General features: G+C 37.0%; 1 protein-coding gene across 15 annotated transcripts in view; it reads left to right on the forward strand.

The window, feature by feature from the left end:
- The window catches only part of GPHN (gephyrin), a 220,963-nt gene that overhangs the window by 49,387 nt on the left and 154,141 nt on the right, over positions 1–17,435 (forward strand). The window lies entirely within an intron of this gene.

Genomic DNA, 17,435 nt, shown 5'->3' on the forward strand with positions numbered 1-17,435 from the left:
ATCTGGCCTAGATCTGGTAGCATGGTCTGCATAGCTGGTTCTTTATTTGATTGGTAGTCACTCAGTCTGACATATTGCTTGCTCACTGTGATTTCTTAATCTGTTGTGCTGGTTTGTATACTCATTTTCAACTGGACAAAGGGAGTCAAGTAATTTAAAGTCTCCTAAGGGGAAGTGGTTGCATAATCATCTGATATAGGCATGACTTCACAGTGTGTAAAGTTGTGAGGATTTATTCCTCCTCAGTTAGCATCAAATTTATTGTAAGCAAATACAGTGACTGATTCTATCTGCATCAGTCAGTTATCACTGCGTTGTGATCAAAATGTATTTATCTTCTCTCAGATTCATGAACTTGTCTATCCTGAATTATCAAGAGCAGCATGATTTGTTAGGATAGATCCAATGTTTAGACTTTATTATTAGAAAGAAAGAAAGAAGGTTTTCAAAACATAGTAGTGTTACGTAATGTTTGTATGATGTGCAGAGAACTGCACCAAAACTATAAAACCAAAAATGACAAAAACCCTAAACCCTAATCTTTCACCTTTAATATAAGAAATCCAAACCCACTGACATTTTGCTAATGTTGAAGATGGAGAAAAGGAAGCTGGTATTTCTGGCTTCATTGTGCAAACTGAGTTCAGTGAACAAAGAAAAATGGAATGCTGGGAAATAAGAAACAATTTTATTTTTAGGAATTTACTGTATTAGGCAAGATCAGTAGTCACAGGAATGTTTTTTCCCCCCACCTGCTAAGGAGGTCTGTTCCAGTTTTTCAGCTCTTTCTTACTTGGCTGGTGTTTAAATGCTTGAGATCCTAGGAAACAGCAAAGGATGGGTTATTCATGTAAGTGTGGAGGGAGGATTGTATTGTTCTAAGTCAGAGCTATTTAAAGTGTTCGGAAAAAATCACCTCCTTTACTTGTTTCTGGTAGCTGTCTTGTCTTGTTCAGGTAATGGTTTTTTTTCAGTTATGACTGAAGTCAGCCCACCTCTCACACCTTCAGTGATTGAACTTCTCAAGCTGTAATACAGTAGGTGTTATTCATATGAAATAAGGCACTACTGGAAGGTGCTAAGACACACTAGCAGGGAGTATAATGGACAAATCTATATAAAATATGGAAAAGTATTCTTTTGTATATATTTTTTTGAATAGCAGCCGGCAAACAGAGACTGAGAAACCTTGCAGTAAGTGCAGGGGGAGTCTTAACTTCTGAAAAGTTCTTCAAGCAGATTTGAGTAGAAAAAGAAGAGAGGAAGAAATAGAAGAGAAATCAAATGAGATTACTGTTACTGTTACTTCTGGAGAGGACAGAATCTTCTTCCATGCACAATAGTTCTGAGTTATTTTGCCTCGCAACTATCCCTCCCCTATTTAAACATGAAATATTAAGGGGTTTAATTTGATGAAATGTGCAAGAAGAATAGCTCTGGTTTTAATATATGATTTAAGTTGACGGGTTGCTGAATTGTATTCACAGGAGTTGGAATATTCATGTTTTCTGATAGTCCTTACAAAGTAAACCGCTTGCTTAAATGGCAAAGGAGGGCACTTTATCAGGCAGAGAGCAATAATTACTATGACAAATAAATAAGAAGTCTCTTTGACAGCGTTTCCATATATTTTAGAAAAGGTGGTGGATTAACCTCTTTTACAGCTCAAAATAATTTATGAGGAAAACAGATGTATTGATTTTGCTAATTCACGTAATTACATCTTAGGCAGAACACCATTGTAAGCAGAGACTCTACCTCTTGAGTTTATGGAAGAGCAAAAACTGTAAGCCTTAATATACCTGCTGGTTGAAAAGTATCTTTAAAAGCTTAATGAAGTGCATGATTCTAAATGTATGAGTAATTTAAAAACTAACCTGTGTTTTAGATATAGATATATAGATATATGAGAATTTATTTGTCCATATTGCAATGCTCAGGAAATTTTAACATGTGTTTATAATGTTTCCATTCTGGAGTGTTTAGAATATATTTATCCTTGTATGTGAGTGTGATTTTACTATGTGTATATATATGTACTGTGAGATTATATATGGTTTATGTATCTAGGATATTGCCTGTGCCTATGTGTAGCTATTTCTTTGAGTGAATGTATATGGTCAGTGTTGGGTGTAATTGAAGCGGTGCATCCTGCTTACCAAAATTAAGTAGTGCCTGGCATGCTTATAGGCATATGAATAGGAGTATTTGTGGCAGAAACCATAGCAGGTACACTAAATACCCTCATGCACCTTACCAAGGTTAGGAAGAATTGTGTGGAACCAGTCACCACTATGGTTCTTCACCATCTGAAATGCAGTGTGATGTAACTTACCTTCCCTAGATTTTTGTCATAGGTAGTTAGGTTCCCAAAGTGAGAGTGCTCAACAGGTAACAATATAAAGATTCCATCACAGATTTTCCCCTGAAAACTTTTCTAGAAGGTACAAATGTCTTCTGTCACAGGATCTTCAGTACCAATGCTTCACTAAGAGAAGCTTTCAGAGGAGGAAAACTGAAGTGAATGCTTCAGTGGACGTACTGCCATCTGCAATTCCTGTTATTTCTCTACGCCAGTTAAAGCAATGATGCTTCATTTTCAGTACATGCTGGTTTTAAAAATCTGCAGGAACTGATGAAGATGGTAAATATAGGAATTACAGGATTTTTCTGAGAAAGTGTCACTGTTTCAACTTTCTCTAGACTTCTATTCAGAATTATTAATCTTGTAAGCAAGGAGCTTTTCAGAATTGCAAAAATGCATTGGCAAATTTCAGCCTTGTTCCTCATCCACTTGTAGTAGTGTGTTGTGCCTAAAGGAGAGGACTTTCAAGCCAATAATTTCATGTACATAGGGACTGGTAAGCATATCAAGCAACACTGGTTTTGAAGTATTTCCTCTGGTTGAAAATTAAAGCAATTGCATTTGAGAGGAATAAATGGCAGCAAACTTAACATTTCTTTATTTCTAGTTAATGGCATTCATAACAAGATACCGTGTAGTTTACAATGTGAAGTCTGTGTAAAGTAGAGAATGATTTATGACTATTACCAATGAGGGAAAGGGATGCGCCTGTAGATATTTTTATATGTTAACAGTAGCTTCTTACTGTTTATAACACGAGAGATGCTCTTTTTGATTGCAGTATTCTGTCGTTACAAAGGAAATACGTGATGTTGTGAAGGGTTGTTTTTCTAGAGGAAGACTGGGTGAATGAGAAGACCACTCATTAACAGATTTCTAAAAATTAATAGGTTTGCTAGGATTTGCAAGACAGCAAAAAGGAATGTGATCGGTTTTGTTTGTTGGGTTGTTTGTTTTTTTTTAAGTGCTTCCCTGTATGCTTTTTATATAGGCATATGCATGGATTTCATCATCTCAAGACCAGAAATTACTCTGACAACAGGTGTTCAATTCATCAAAGTAATATGCACAAGAAAGACATTGCCATTGTATTTCATTCTTGTAATACTTGTGGTATGAGACAGATACTCCAGTGTAAAGAGCAAGGTTAAATGGTTACCTCCTCTGATAGTTAATTTTAAGAAATCTTAATAGAAATTTTTCTTAGTACTGATTATAAATTTGTAAATTTAGATGTAAAGCAGTTATGGAGGAAGATGGCTTTTTTTTTTTTTAGTTCCACTAGTTACCCTTTCACACAGAGACATACTTTATGCTCCTCAAAGAACACCCACAATTCTCCTATAGTTGCTCTTTAAATGAAACCACATATGCATAAAGTATTAAAGGCTACATTTAAGACTACAGACTTTTCCCCTCAATAGGATAGGATAGCTGTCTTTTCTTCTTTAGAAGTATATGTTCACTTAATAGTTTAATATAGGAAAATCATTTCCATGAATAGCTGAAACACATTCCTCTCAGATAGTCTTTGTTCTGTCAAGCAACAGACTCCAGTGATAATGATCTAAGAGTAGAAAACTAGAAAAAATGTGAGAGGGAGGTAGCCAGAAGGGAAATGGGGAACTCTGTCTCTTCTTAGAGGTTAGTTGCTCTAGGTGATTTAGAAATTAATGAGATTTTAACTTTTCCACACATTCATATTTAGGAACATTTTATGTACAAAGTAAGCTGATTTCAGTATCAGTGAGCTGCATTTCAGAACAGAGATGGATCTGCCATCAAAAATGTGCCATCAAAAAGTTCAGAGACTTTCTCAGAGATAATCGTTTATAGACCTTGTGGTGTCATATACCTACATAATACCATATGCCAGAATCTGTTCTTTATGCTGGTAGGAGTAACTGATGAAACTCATGCAACCTCTGTGTGCAGCCAAGAGACACTGGCCTTGATCCTTCAAAGCATTTTCGTGTTTATCAATGTGTGGAAAAAATAGGCAGTTTGTCAAAAAGTGCCAGTTTATAGTCCTGTATCAAGACACCATGAATGAAAGGAAGGTAATCATTAGTACTAGGGTGGATAGTCCATTAGAACAGAATTGTGATTCAAAATATTCAGACTTCACAAAACTGGCTTTGTATCTCAATAGAGGGTGGCAGGCATTTAAATACTTCTTGCATCTTGTACAGTATCAACAGTGCATTACATAAACAAGATGTGCTGTCATTCCAGTTTTGCATAGGAGTTTAAGTGCTGGATCTGTTTTATTTCATCACTGTATTGATGTTCATCTGCTAAGTGTATCAACATTTGCTGAGGGTCTCCACAAAAGTTTCCACAAGGTTTACAATGGGAGGCGTCACAATTTGGTGGTAATGATGGGATTATAATTTTGTGTATCTGTTTGAATCCAGCACAAACAAAAAATAGATTTCCCTTCATTCACCTTTCAGAATAAGAGTTTTTTGAAGAGGTTCAAGATGTTTAAAGTATGGAGTCCCATCAGTCCCATTACTGAGAAACATAAAGCACTAAGAAGCTTTAATATTTACCTTGCAGAAAGGACAATTCTGATTCTCGATTTTTCTGCCAAGTTTTCCTTCTTTTACCTCTCAGATTAGAATTAATAATTCATGGCACAAGAGCTCTTACTGGGTAGCATGACATAGAAGGATATTGTCAATTGAATGTCTAATGAGTATTAACAAGTAGTGTCTCCATAGACTCCAAAGCTTACAGATACAAGTTGAAAAAGATTTAAAGGCAATGTGTGATGGTCACGTGTTCTCCCATGATTAGATTACTAGTCAAGCTGGACTGTGTGTTGGCTAAAACTGAGGGCTTCTCTTTTAACTTTCTTGATGTGCACTCAGAGTCTGACACTCCAGTAGACAGTTTCATTGTGCTCCTGAAGCCAGGAAAATAAGATTTCTAAAAGAATATGCAAGTGTCCCAACCCATAACAAAAAAAGAGACGCTATTCTGAGATCTCAATTTAGTGTATGAAATCCCTGATAAACTTCCAGATTTGGATCTCCTACTTGGTTCTCAAGTTTCCATAAAGGAGACTTTCATATGGCCATGGATCCAGCTAGGACAATGGAGAAGTGGGATGTGTTACATTACAACAACTTTACATCTCATCATATTTCTCTGTAATTAGTTTACTTAATGTACACACAGATTTCTTCCCAATATTTAAATCCTGCATTAACGGAGTTGATCACTAATTATTACTCTTTTCCAAGCTACATATGACTCATAAAAAATGTCAATTAAATTGTTTAGATGACAGAAGGAACTTTGAGTTTTTACTTGCTGTATTAATCTTTAAATGATGTTTCCGTGCTGAAGAGAAATAAAAGGTTTATGTGTGAGACAGTGTGACAAAATAGTGAAAAACATTATATGAAACAAAAATTACTTTCCTTTAATTGTTTGTCCATATGTATGCATTCATGCTATAAGCACATATGCAGAGTAGCTTAGGCTAGAGATTTACACCCCTTGAAGTATTGATGATGTGCTCTTAGCTCTTTCTCCCCCATGCCACGCATTTGTCCTGTTCTTTTAGTTCTTGCCAACAGCTGATTATTTGTATTATATTGTATCATATTACATTGCTTCTAGTTGATTGTGATTCCCTTATCTGTTTTATGTCAGTTTTTCTTCTCACTGGTCCTTGCTGTTTTAAGTTAGTTTTATTTCTTCTAAAACTGATTTTTCCCCTTTCTCTGTAAAGTGCAGTCTGTATTACATTGGGTTCTGGCTTAGAATCTTGGGGTTTGGTGCCAAGCCTGGCTGTGCAATCCTGAACCACTATCCAGGCACACTCTCACACCAGTGAAATACGAGTGTTTCATAAGAATGCCTTTTCTGTTGTGGGATTTTTCTTCCCACCTATGAAGCCAGTAGTTGTGGATATTGGTTTTGATCTTGGATTGTTTCTACTCTGATAGGTTTGAGGCTCTTTTTACTTGAAGGACATGACTGTTCTCCATGCTATAACTATTGCTGTCTCAAGTTTTTGTATAGAAACTCTTTAGGGAGTACTCACTGAAGGGACTTTTCATCTGTTTCTCTCATCTTCTGTGGATGATGGATACTCACTGCAATCACAGACCTCTCAACCAAAAAAACATCTGCACAAAATGAATGTAAAATGAAAGATGGCTGAAGTGTCTGTATTGCTGCTCCCTGGTTATTGGATAACAGGATTCAGCCCTGCTCTTGTGGATTTCTTTTAGGCCCAGGCAGTTGCTGCCATTACCAGTATTACAGATATACTCCATTTTTCCACTCTGCCTTGCTGCTTCCACACTGTTTTGAGAGATGTGCATGATGTAAACCAAGCAACTGGGGCAGGAGAAGCTGAGCATCCACTCTTTTGGGTATCTGGCACTGAAGATGCCAATTGACTTTTTTTTGATTTGGAAGAGACACTAGCAAATATCTGGGTGTGGCCCAAATTTCTTTACATCTGTTAGTGATCAAGCTCTGATCACTATTAGGACTGCTGAGTGTATTGCTAGCACTCCTCTGATTTCCTGGCAAAGGTTATCAAGTGCCTAGATGCTCTGGATGAAAAAGTATACTCACTAACTTTCCATATGAAAACAGGAATTATCACTGCTTGTTTTCCTCCTGTCTTCCATCTTATGTTTCATAGGCTCTGTGGCCTCAGAGATGGCATGGTTCCAGAAATGACAGAGACCACCTCACCAAGCTACCTTCCTCTTACAAGCTGTCTTGAATATATAAGATGCTGAAGCATTGTTATTAATTCTTGTTCTAATGTGAGAAGGGTTTATGTTAATGCATTTTATATTTTATCGTGAAATTTGGTCTTATGAACATCCAAAATAAGTTTAGCCTGTGTTTAACAGATCATGAAATATTGTAGCATATTTGCTACAATAGAGAATTGCAGGAAGATAGTGCAGCCATTGAACTTGAAATGCCAATGACATGAAATAATTTTTTGTAATCTTATTATTTGTTTTCCAAAACAAACAAAATATTTTTATAGTTCTTCTGCAGAGAAATTACTATCTATAGGATGAAAAAGGAAAAATTGCAGAAAGTTAATTTATAAGACAAACCAGTATATTATTTATCTTTCAAGCCTTTCTGGTTATGTAACATTTAAGAATTCTTGGTGCTGTTGCCCTTCAGAGGGGAGATGTATGTGTATCAGATTTTTCATTACCACAGTCCTGTTTTGTTTATTAAATCTTTCTTTACTAAATACATTAGAAACAAACAACAAGAGATTTCAAATTTCTTGGTGTTTTCCAACATAAATATCTCTGCTTCTCTCTGTGGCCATAGTAACCAATTTTCTCTGACTTCCTCCTGGCTTTCTTTCATTTTCCATTTTTGCTATATTCATATCTCTGTACCAGTCATCACCTGAAACCTAGTTAGGTCTTGGGGCATCTTCTTACTTGCTCTAACACGGTTCTTGTGCTTTTCATATGACCTGGTTTACTGGGCAGTGTTTTCAGTGGCTTCCATTCTCACTGGAAAAGTCAGTTCTTAAATGAGGTTTCAGCCTGAATGAGAGGAGAGAACATAGCTCAGCTTCATTAAGCAGCAAATAGCTTCTGGCAAGTATGTTAGTAAATTGAGTTTATGGAAAAGCCCTAATCTTTTTCCATGTGACCTGTTACATGAAGTTATGTTTGGTTATATTTACCTTAAAAGAACATATTCTGGTGACTCTTTTTGAAGATCTGTGAAGGAAATGTAATGTAGGAAATTTAATGGATAGTGTCATAATTGGTTAGGGGCTTGACTGAGTTTGAGGGAGAGTTACAGTATGAGCTTTTCTTGTGGTAAATAAATTTCTGACAGTTCTTTCTTTTTATGATTGGCAAAATAGGTGAATACTGGTACTGTATATATAGGAAAAAAAGGAGATCGGTTGATTTTTTTTTTAAACACTTCAGTTTCTACAGCTATTTACAGGTAGCGTCAATGAATTATGAAAATCATTATTTGTAGAGAACTGAAGTATAACTGCAAGTAAGGGCATTGAAATACTGATTGGATGACAAACCATGTCATCCAAGCGTAAATGTTAAGTGATCTGTATGGGAGGTATAAAAAAACCCCTAAATTTGCATATAAAATAGGGGTCTCTAATTTGACTATTGTGATCCAAGAATGAGGTCTGAGAAGGTGGTTACTGTTAACTCAGTGTTCAGGGGCAACAGAAGGGGATCCAAAAAAAAAAAAAAAAAGGAAAGGAACCAAGACCAGAACGCAAAACCTTTTCTGTTATGTATGAGCCTCTGGTGCCCCACCATATACAATGCTGTTTAAAGGGCTGATCCCCTAATCACAAAAATGACATAGTAGGGCTGAAAAAGATTTCGAGTCAGATTATAAAAATTATCTCATTTATGGAAGCACTTCCATATGAAGAACAAATAAAGAGACTGAGACAGAAATGTCCATGAGTGGCACATTTGTTTGCATTTCAGCAACATTCTTCCTTATTTCTACTGCACTTTTAAAATTAACTCTCATGCTTAATTTATGCAAATTGTAAGACAGCCTGAAAGCAGGCGCTGAAGATAGTTCTTATCAGACCTCAGTCAGACACTCAAATCTATCCAAAGATAGGTTACTGATGAAAATTTTTCTATGAGTAGGTCAGTGAAAAATTGAGTATTTCCCTACAAAAACATCATTATAATAAAAGAAGCCTAAAGGGGTGTAGTCTGTTTATTCTGTTAGCCTGCAATTATTTCCTGAGCAAAACAGTATTCTTTTGTCAGTATTGTAAATGAGGATGGCCAGATGTTAACTTGTTGGTTATGACCTTCAATTGACTATATTTAAATGAAGTGGTAGCCTGCTCTTCTCCGCGTCAGTTTTATCATTATTATTGTGGCTTTTTTTCTAAAGGTTAACAGAGACATGAAACTTACATTTTACAAAATCCAAAGAATGGGATAGAAAAGGAGCTGTCTGACAAAAACTGATTTTGTCTGTACAGTTGTTTTTTGTGTAGAGAGCTGTATACTGCTCATTACAAGCTCATTACAGTGAAATATATTTGCTGTAGCCAATGCTCTTATGTGGTTTTTCTTGGAGATATTTTGAAATTTGGGTGACAGACAAAAAATACTTAAGAGTTTCTAACTAAAAATATCTCTCCTTTTGGGGTTAGAAGTGAAAGATGAAACAGCAGCTCTAGAGACTTAATGGACTACTACATTTCTTAGAGTTGATCGGTACAGATGGTTACAGATCTAAACCCAAAAGCTCTGAGTGGACAAATTATCAAATACTGTGCTTAGATTCATGGTTGCAAATGTAAAAGCTCTTGGAATATTGCTGCTATAGAATTGTTGATTCCTGGTAGACCTGATCTTTAACCACAAATTTATAACTTTTGGCAGAAGAAAAAAAATCTTTGATCTCTTTTTAATGTCTTCAAGTATCACAGATATTAAACTCTTATAGGATGGAAAACATTTGCTTTTAGTAACTGCAAGAAGAAAGCAAGGGCTTCTCCTTTGTAGAGTCAGAAGTGATGGGTATTAGAATGAAAAGGAAGTTCTGGATGAGTGTGTAGTCTGCACTGGGGCAGGTGGGAGAGAGAGGGATGGTGCCAGGTTCTTTCTGGATCTCAGTAAGGAAGGCCTGATAGCAAATGGCTTAATAAAAGTTTTGCCCCAAATGAGGCAGAATATAAAAGGAATATAGATAACAAATAAATCTTAATCTCTTCAGATGCTGGGAACTGTGTGTTCGTGTAGCATTAGATCAAATCCTGGATGGATTTCTCCACTCCTGAGAAATTCTTGCTACATTTTTAGGTAGAGGAAAGGCCATGCAGGTGATATAATCGCCAGCACTTAGTGGGAGCTGCCCAAGGCTCCACTGTTACAGTGAGGTGACTGAGTCTGTCCTTTGGCCAAGGGGTTTGTGCAGCATGACACAGGCCTGAAGGCCATGCAGGATGTGGAACACGGCACAGCCTGCTCTGGGAACTGCAGGGGAGCTGTTATGTGGATCACTAACTGCTTGATGTACAATGATCACTACAATATTAGAAACATAAATACAACATTGTGCAGTTGTTAATTTCCAGAGGGTATTGCCCGGTTCTTACTCACAGATAAAATTTATTGCCTACTCTCCTTCATCCACTAATTCCACCTACTCTCTCTTACGGAAAATACTGTCTGAATGACTCTGCTGCCTGTGTAGTCTCTTCATCGCTCCCCAGCACTAAAGTGGCGATTGTCTCTACAAGGGAAAGCAGTAGTCCAGAGATAACATATACTGCATGCATCATAATCCTCGAAGTAGAATGTGTGGGAGATGATACAACTCTCTGAAAGGGGCAATATGGTATTTTTAATTGTTGAGATGATGCCTTTAGAATAAAGGATTGAACAGATTACTATAATGTGATTTTAACATGTCCAGAAAGGTAAGTTTTGCAATTAAAAAAACCAAAAATCACTTATATATTTTCATGTAACAGACTATATGTTAGAATAATAGCATATAATAAAGCAGGTGATGCACAGTTGGAAAGACTCATTATTTCTTATGGAACTTTTTGGTTTTTAAGCATATAACTAATTTGACATTCTCATAAAGATTACCGTGTATGTCTTCTTATATCTTTAAAATAATGAACAAGTACTTCCTCGTCCAGAGGGCTTTCCATGGTTTCACAGCTCTAGAAATGACTCATGTTTTAGCAAGGAGGGTTCTGTGCCTGTGAAACAGCAGACATTTTGTATGCATAACCTCCACTATATGTCTGATTTGAGCGCATCAGTAACAATGGGAATGCGCTTTTTTCACTAGAACCTGTTGTAGCTACAATTGCACTCCTTAAACATTTCCATAATTACTGACTCTCCCTGCTTATCCTTTTGTAAAACTATTCCCCAAAAAAGTGTGTATATATTCTCTCTTAATTCTTTTTCAGGGAAACAGTAGGAGGGATGCATTAAATATACACTTCAAAGAATCACAGAATCGTCTAGGTTGGCATTAACAGTTCCCAACTACACCATATCCCTTAGGGCTATGTTGACCCGACTCTCAAACACCTGCAGGGATGGGGACTCCACCACCTCCCTGGGCAGCCCATTCCAACCCCTAACAACCTGTTCTGTAAAGAAATGCTTCCTGATATCCAGTCTAAACCTTCCCTGGTGCAACTTGAGGCCATTCCCTCTTGTCCTATCGCTTGTTACTTGGTTTAAGAGACTCATCCCCAGCTCTCTGCACCCTCCTTTCAGGGAGCTGTAGAGGGCGATGAGGTCTCCCCTCAGCCTCCTCTTCTCCAGACTAAACCCCCCCAGTTCCCTCAGCCGCTCCCCGTACGACCTGTGCTCCAGACCCTGCACCAGCTCCGTTGCCCTTCTCTGGACACGCTCGAGTCATTCAATGTCCTTTTTGTAGTGAGGGGCCCAAAACTGAACACAGGAATCGAGGGGCGGCCTCACCAGTGCCCAGTACAGGGGTCAGATCCCTTCCCTGTCCCTGCTGGCCACGCTATTGCTGACACAAGCCAGGATGCCATTGGCCTTCTTGGCCACCTGGGCACACTGCTGGCTCCTGTTCAGCCAGCTGTCAATCAGCACCCCCAGGTCCCTCTCTGACTCGCAGCACTCCAGCCACTCCTCCCCAAGCCTGTAGTGCTGCTGGGGGATGATGAAAAAAAATTGCACCAATACACTGACAAACACAGCCTTCAAATTTATGAAAGTATAACAAACAATTTCTATATGTTAATTGACATTTAAACTAATGTTGTTTTCTAGAGTGTTACGAAAGTTTGATATAAACCAGATAAAGTATGTGAAAGCAATTTTAAAATAAATTTTAAAAAGTATTTTCCGAAATACTTATCTCAAAAGGGTTACTTATGGTGAGAATTGTCTGCTAAGATTAGCACAATAGGAATCATTTGAGATTTAGAAGTTAAATTCTAAGAAAGCCTTTTAGTGAAGAAGACACTACGATTTGGTTTGTCTTGTGCTACATAGTTAAATTTTATAAATCATTATTTCCTCTTGAAGCAGACACTTTAAGGGCTTCACTTGTTGATGACTATTCCCTCAGTGCTGCAGCTTTTGGTTCTGGCACAGATCTTGATTTTGCAACTGAAGCATATGGTACGAATATATCCATTGCCAGAACAATTAAGTCATAATTCATTCAAGATTAAGTGTTAAGAGTACCTATATAGATGACATGCTTAGTGTAAGTGTTTCTTACTCTGGAATTAGTAGTGTTTGAAAACTGTCACTGAACCAATAGTTGCGAATAAAACCAGTATGTTAGAAATCATGGGACTGGAAAGCTGAATATACCAAAAGTTTCTCTGCAGCAAAGAGGCTCAATATGATTCACTGCAAACATTTGTAAGGATTACTTTTCCTTTAGCAGAAAGCATTCTATACTTCTTCCATTCTGATAGTACTGATTAGTATTTCTTTTATGATTCTTAAATTTTAGCAAGTGAAGTTTGGCAGAAGTCTTTACAAAAACAAGAGATAAGTGATTCTGATTAGAGTCATCCTTTCCAGCTCCTGTCATATATTGCTTTGAACTTTGTTCATCTTCTGGTTAGTCTCTATGGCTTTTTGAGCCTTAACGTTTTGAGACTAGATTGAGCTACATCACTTCTATGAAGCAATTGATTTATTAAGCTTCTGTTTGCTCCATTTGCAGCAACTTTATATTAGACAGACTTCTTACACAGTTGTCTTCAGTCAGTCCAGAAGGATATACATTTATTTTATATATATATATATATATATATATATAAAATTATTGTTGTATAACAAAGTTTTAGCATATCTTTCTGTATAGCACAAAATAATATCCAAGAACTCAGGACCTTAGAAACCACGGGGATTACAATACAAAGAATTCTGCAAAAATGCTGTAGGTTGTTTGACATTCTGCATATTATTTTGCCTGAGAGATTTCCAATACCCATAAAGGCATGTTTGAACAACCTTTAGTATCCTGGCAGATTTTAGCTTCATTTATACCAGCTGCAGAAACAGTTGGAAGGTGATTTTGAAATCTCTTTAGGATTTTGAATGCTTTTATTACCACCTGACTCCAAGTAATTTTGTTGTTAGTATGTATCAAGAAAAAAGAAGAACGTCTTTTAAAAATGTTCCAAAAGAGAAATGACCAGAAACTTTGAGCTCTCAAGGGAGTCTTTCTAATGTTAGTTGTTCTGCATCAGTTTTCTCTCAAGTATAATAATCAGTTGAAATCTTTGATTGCAGTGGGATCAGCTAAATGATAAGACACTGCAAATTGCAATGGAAGCAGAAGATAGCTTATCAAATTCTATGGTAGCAGCTTTCACCCAGTGTTGTGTAATAGCTATAATCCTTTGGCCTCTAAGAGACATGCTGCATAGTCTGAAAAGGTCTTCCCTTTGAAGAGAATGGCCTTTTTAGTTCAGTAATGTATTGTCTTATAAGTGCCAAAAGGTTCCTTCGCTACTTTTTAGTCTATGGATGCTTATACTCCAGAGTTCAGGAATAAACAATAACCTAATCAGCAAGGCAGCCTGTTACTAGTTCATTCTATTCTTCTACTGTGGTCTATCTCTGTAAGAAAAAAGCAAGGGCTCATAGAGAAAAGACTTTTTTTTTCCTGTAATGATCACAGTTATTTAATTTCCTTCAACAGCTGTCCATGTGTTGTTTGCATTAAGAATCATCAATGAATCTCAATTAATTTTTATTCTTTCCTTATCCCTTTTGAAAATCATTTGCAGGGTCTCTAAGATTACACCTACTCAATAGATAATGGCGAAGTACAGAGATGGTCTAATCAGTTCCAGCATACTCCAATCTTCTTTCATTTTTTGCATGTACTTTTCTCTTTGTTGTTTGTGTATCCCTATCACATGAATATATCAGAGCAGGATGTCCAGACCTTCCTTATATTTGGAGAAATGGATGTCTGTCTTTCTGTTTTTTATTGTCTTCTGAAAGCTAATCTGGCATTGATTCTTAGACCTGGAGGGTCATCTATCATCTAGAAATAGTAGTCTGTAATTTGTTCCCTACTTGTCTGGGATAGTAATTTTTCGTGGAGAAAAATAAATATCTTTGTATACACACATGTAGTGACTTGATTTGTACAAGAATCCTTTCTCTGTCAACTCACACATAACATTCACGGTTCTCTACAAATACTTTTTTATTGGCAGAAGGAATTTTTTGGTAGGAGGTTGAACACAAATAATGTCCATCTAATTTATATTCAGGAAGGAGATTTTATTGTTGACTTGGTAAGCTTCACCAGGGCAAAAGAACACTTCTCAGAAACTATCTGAACAACACAACAGGACAATCATAGATCACAACAGTCTTTAGTTGTTAGGCATGCATGTTTGCACTGGTCGGCTGGAAATGTCTTTCTTTCAATTTATGCATTATAATTAGGTGTTAGAGAATGAATACAGCTGATAGTAATCTTAAAATCTCTCAAATGGTAGGGGGATCCACTACAAATATGTAGGGATGTCAGTAAGGATGACTTCTTTGTTGCAGAAGAGGGACATCTAGTAAATGTTGCTAGGCAAAATTGGAGTGCTGTTCTGTATCCATAGGCTGAAGATCAGAGCAATGATTTTGGGGTGAATAGCACCATCATAGTGCACTGCATGAGGAAGCAGGGAGGTGCTGGATCCATCCATTATGTAGTGACTCCATCTATGGAATTGTGCTTGCCATAGAATAATTGTTACAATCCATTATCTTCAGGATCTTCAAAATATGCTGCCACATCTTAACAGATACTTCTGTGAATATCTAAATAAGCAATTGTATTGGCAGTATTATTCACCAAAGATTAATGTGTGGTTGATAACATCAAGAAATGCAAAGATTTCTTCTCTAGAGGGGAAGAGCATCTGAGTTGGTAGGGAGATGTCTTTTTAATTCCATGCATTTCAGATCTGTTCTTATCTACCAGTACCCTTATTCTGTTGTGGTTAAGAAAAAGCAGTGTCTGAGTCACCACAATCTCTTCATTCTGACTTGAACAGTATTGGTACTTGGAATTCAGGAGCTTGCAGGTGTCTGTTCTAGTCATTCTGCCTTCTTACCCCACATTGATCATTCAGACCAATAGACACATGCGTAGTTCAGACCTTGGTTTTCATGTAGTGAAGTGTAATAACATATTTGACTATTTAAACATACAAACCCTTTTGATTCAGGGTAGGAAACGATCCATAACCTTTACATGTGCTACAAAATGGTTTCACTTCAGGAGAAATCCATCTTCTGTGAGCACTTTGTTTCTCATTATTCTAGAATATTGGAGTTATTGGAAACTCAGGAGCCTAGTATACAGCCAGCAGTTGTTTCAGCACTTCATCCACCAGTTTGGTAGCATGTACATTCTCTTAATACTACAGTGATTATGAGACTTCCATTTTAAATAGAAGTGTTAACTCAGAATATTACTGTGATTCTTCACAGTTTTAGTTGTTTGACATAACAGTGTTCTTTGTTGCATACAGGAGATGGTGAGCTCTGATCTAAGTGGCTTTAACTCTATTTACAGTTCTTTGTAAGACAGAAGTGATGCTTTAGACCAAATCTCTAAATTTATCCCAAAAGTTCAAATTTTCATTTAAACAGTTTATTCATCTGCTCTTCCAGTGGTCATTTGTCAAAAAGTAACATGTTTACTGATCTTTAAGAGTACGTTTTGTAGACAGTCATCTATCAGGAATGACAAAATAATCTTGAACTTGACAGAGAGAATAACTGAGATTCCATCCAGGCCCATTTTAGTATATTTTTTAGGATTTGATGAACTAGACTATCCCAAGGAAATTTCTGTGAGGATACAAGTGACTTTTGCTGTTTTCTTCAAGGGTATTCTTTAGAGGACCCTAATAAGTCTGTTCCTTGCAATACTGCATGTGCTTTTGCTAAAATGTACTCATTGTTTTGGCATCTCATTCAGCTGCCTGGCTTAATAAAACCATACAGCAGTTTTGCTTGGCTTAGGCTTTCAAAATGCTTCCTCCCCTTTTATGGTATATTGATTGTAAGTTACCAGAATTGGTACACATATAGAGAAATAGTAAAGACAAACTTGTTATTTTGGGGGTAATTTCACCTTGTTCTGACAGCGGGTGTATTCATATGCTGCTATGTTAAATTTCTTTTGTAGTATCTATAGTAATTTTATTTTAGCTCTTCCCTGACTCTTCTTCAGTCTGTGGCAATCTCAGGACCCTGCATGCCAAAACATTGATCAGTCTCTAGGGTAGTCAGTTCTTGCTCCTCTCCAGAGTGATGATAGCCAGTAGCATGAAAGTATCATCTACACACACATACTCTATGAAAAAACAGTATTTTCTGTATGATGTGCGTGTGGCTGCTTTGATCCCAGCTCTTTTAGTTGTTAGTTACCTGCAGTTCCTTTGATTCCTTTCTGTACTGTGGTGAGGGTACCAGGTTGCTCTCTCTGGTTGAGTACTCTCATGTTCTCACACCTCACAACTCATAGCTTCCTAACAGCTGTAAGGCATGCATTGAATTGTTTATGACTGAATAGCCTCGGAAAACCACTGCATTATAGTGGTTTCTTCTCCCCTTTTGAGCTCTTAAATTCTTACTCCTTCTGGTTGTATCTATCTAAGTGGTACACCTGATGACAGTTTACTCAGCTGACCACTGAAGTATCCAGGTCGTTATGGCTGCCATTCCACATACTACCTTTATAAGGGCAGAGTATCTTGTCTTCAGTCATCCAAAATTCCTTCTTGAGGTGATGCCACAGTTCCAGAGTAGCTAGGCAATTATTCCTCCAGTACTCATTTCCAGATCTTATGCTTCTTTGATTGGATTCTATACTTCACAGTCTTGATTTCATAAGGACTTCATAATTTCTGTTCACAGATCCAAGTCTTTTAGTTTGTTTCTTTGCTTGTTGCACTGGGAGGGTATCCAGAAGTTCAGCAGACTACACAATTATTCAGATTACTTTCTGGCTCTGTGTGGACTTGAGGAACCTGTCTCTTATACAC

Source organism: Athene cunicularia, assembly GCF_003259725.1.
Source record: "Athene cunicularia isolate RWA chromosome 5 unlocalized genomic scaffold, athCun1 chr5_part1, whole genome shotgun sequence".
NCBI lineage: Eukaryota > Metazoa > Chordata > Aves > Strigiformes > Strigidae > Athene > Athene cunicularia.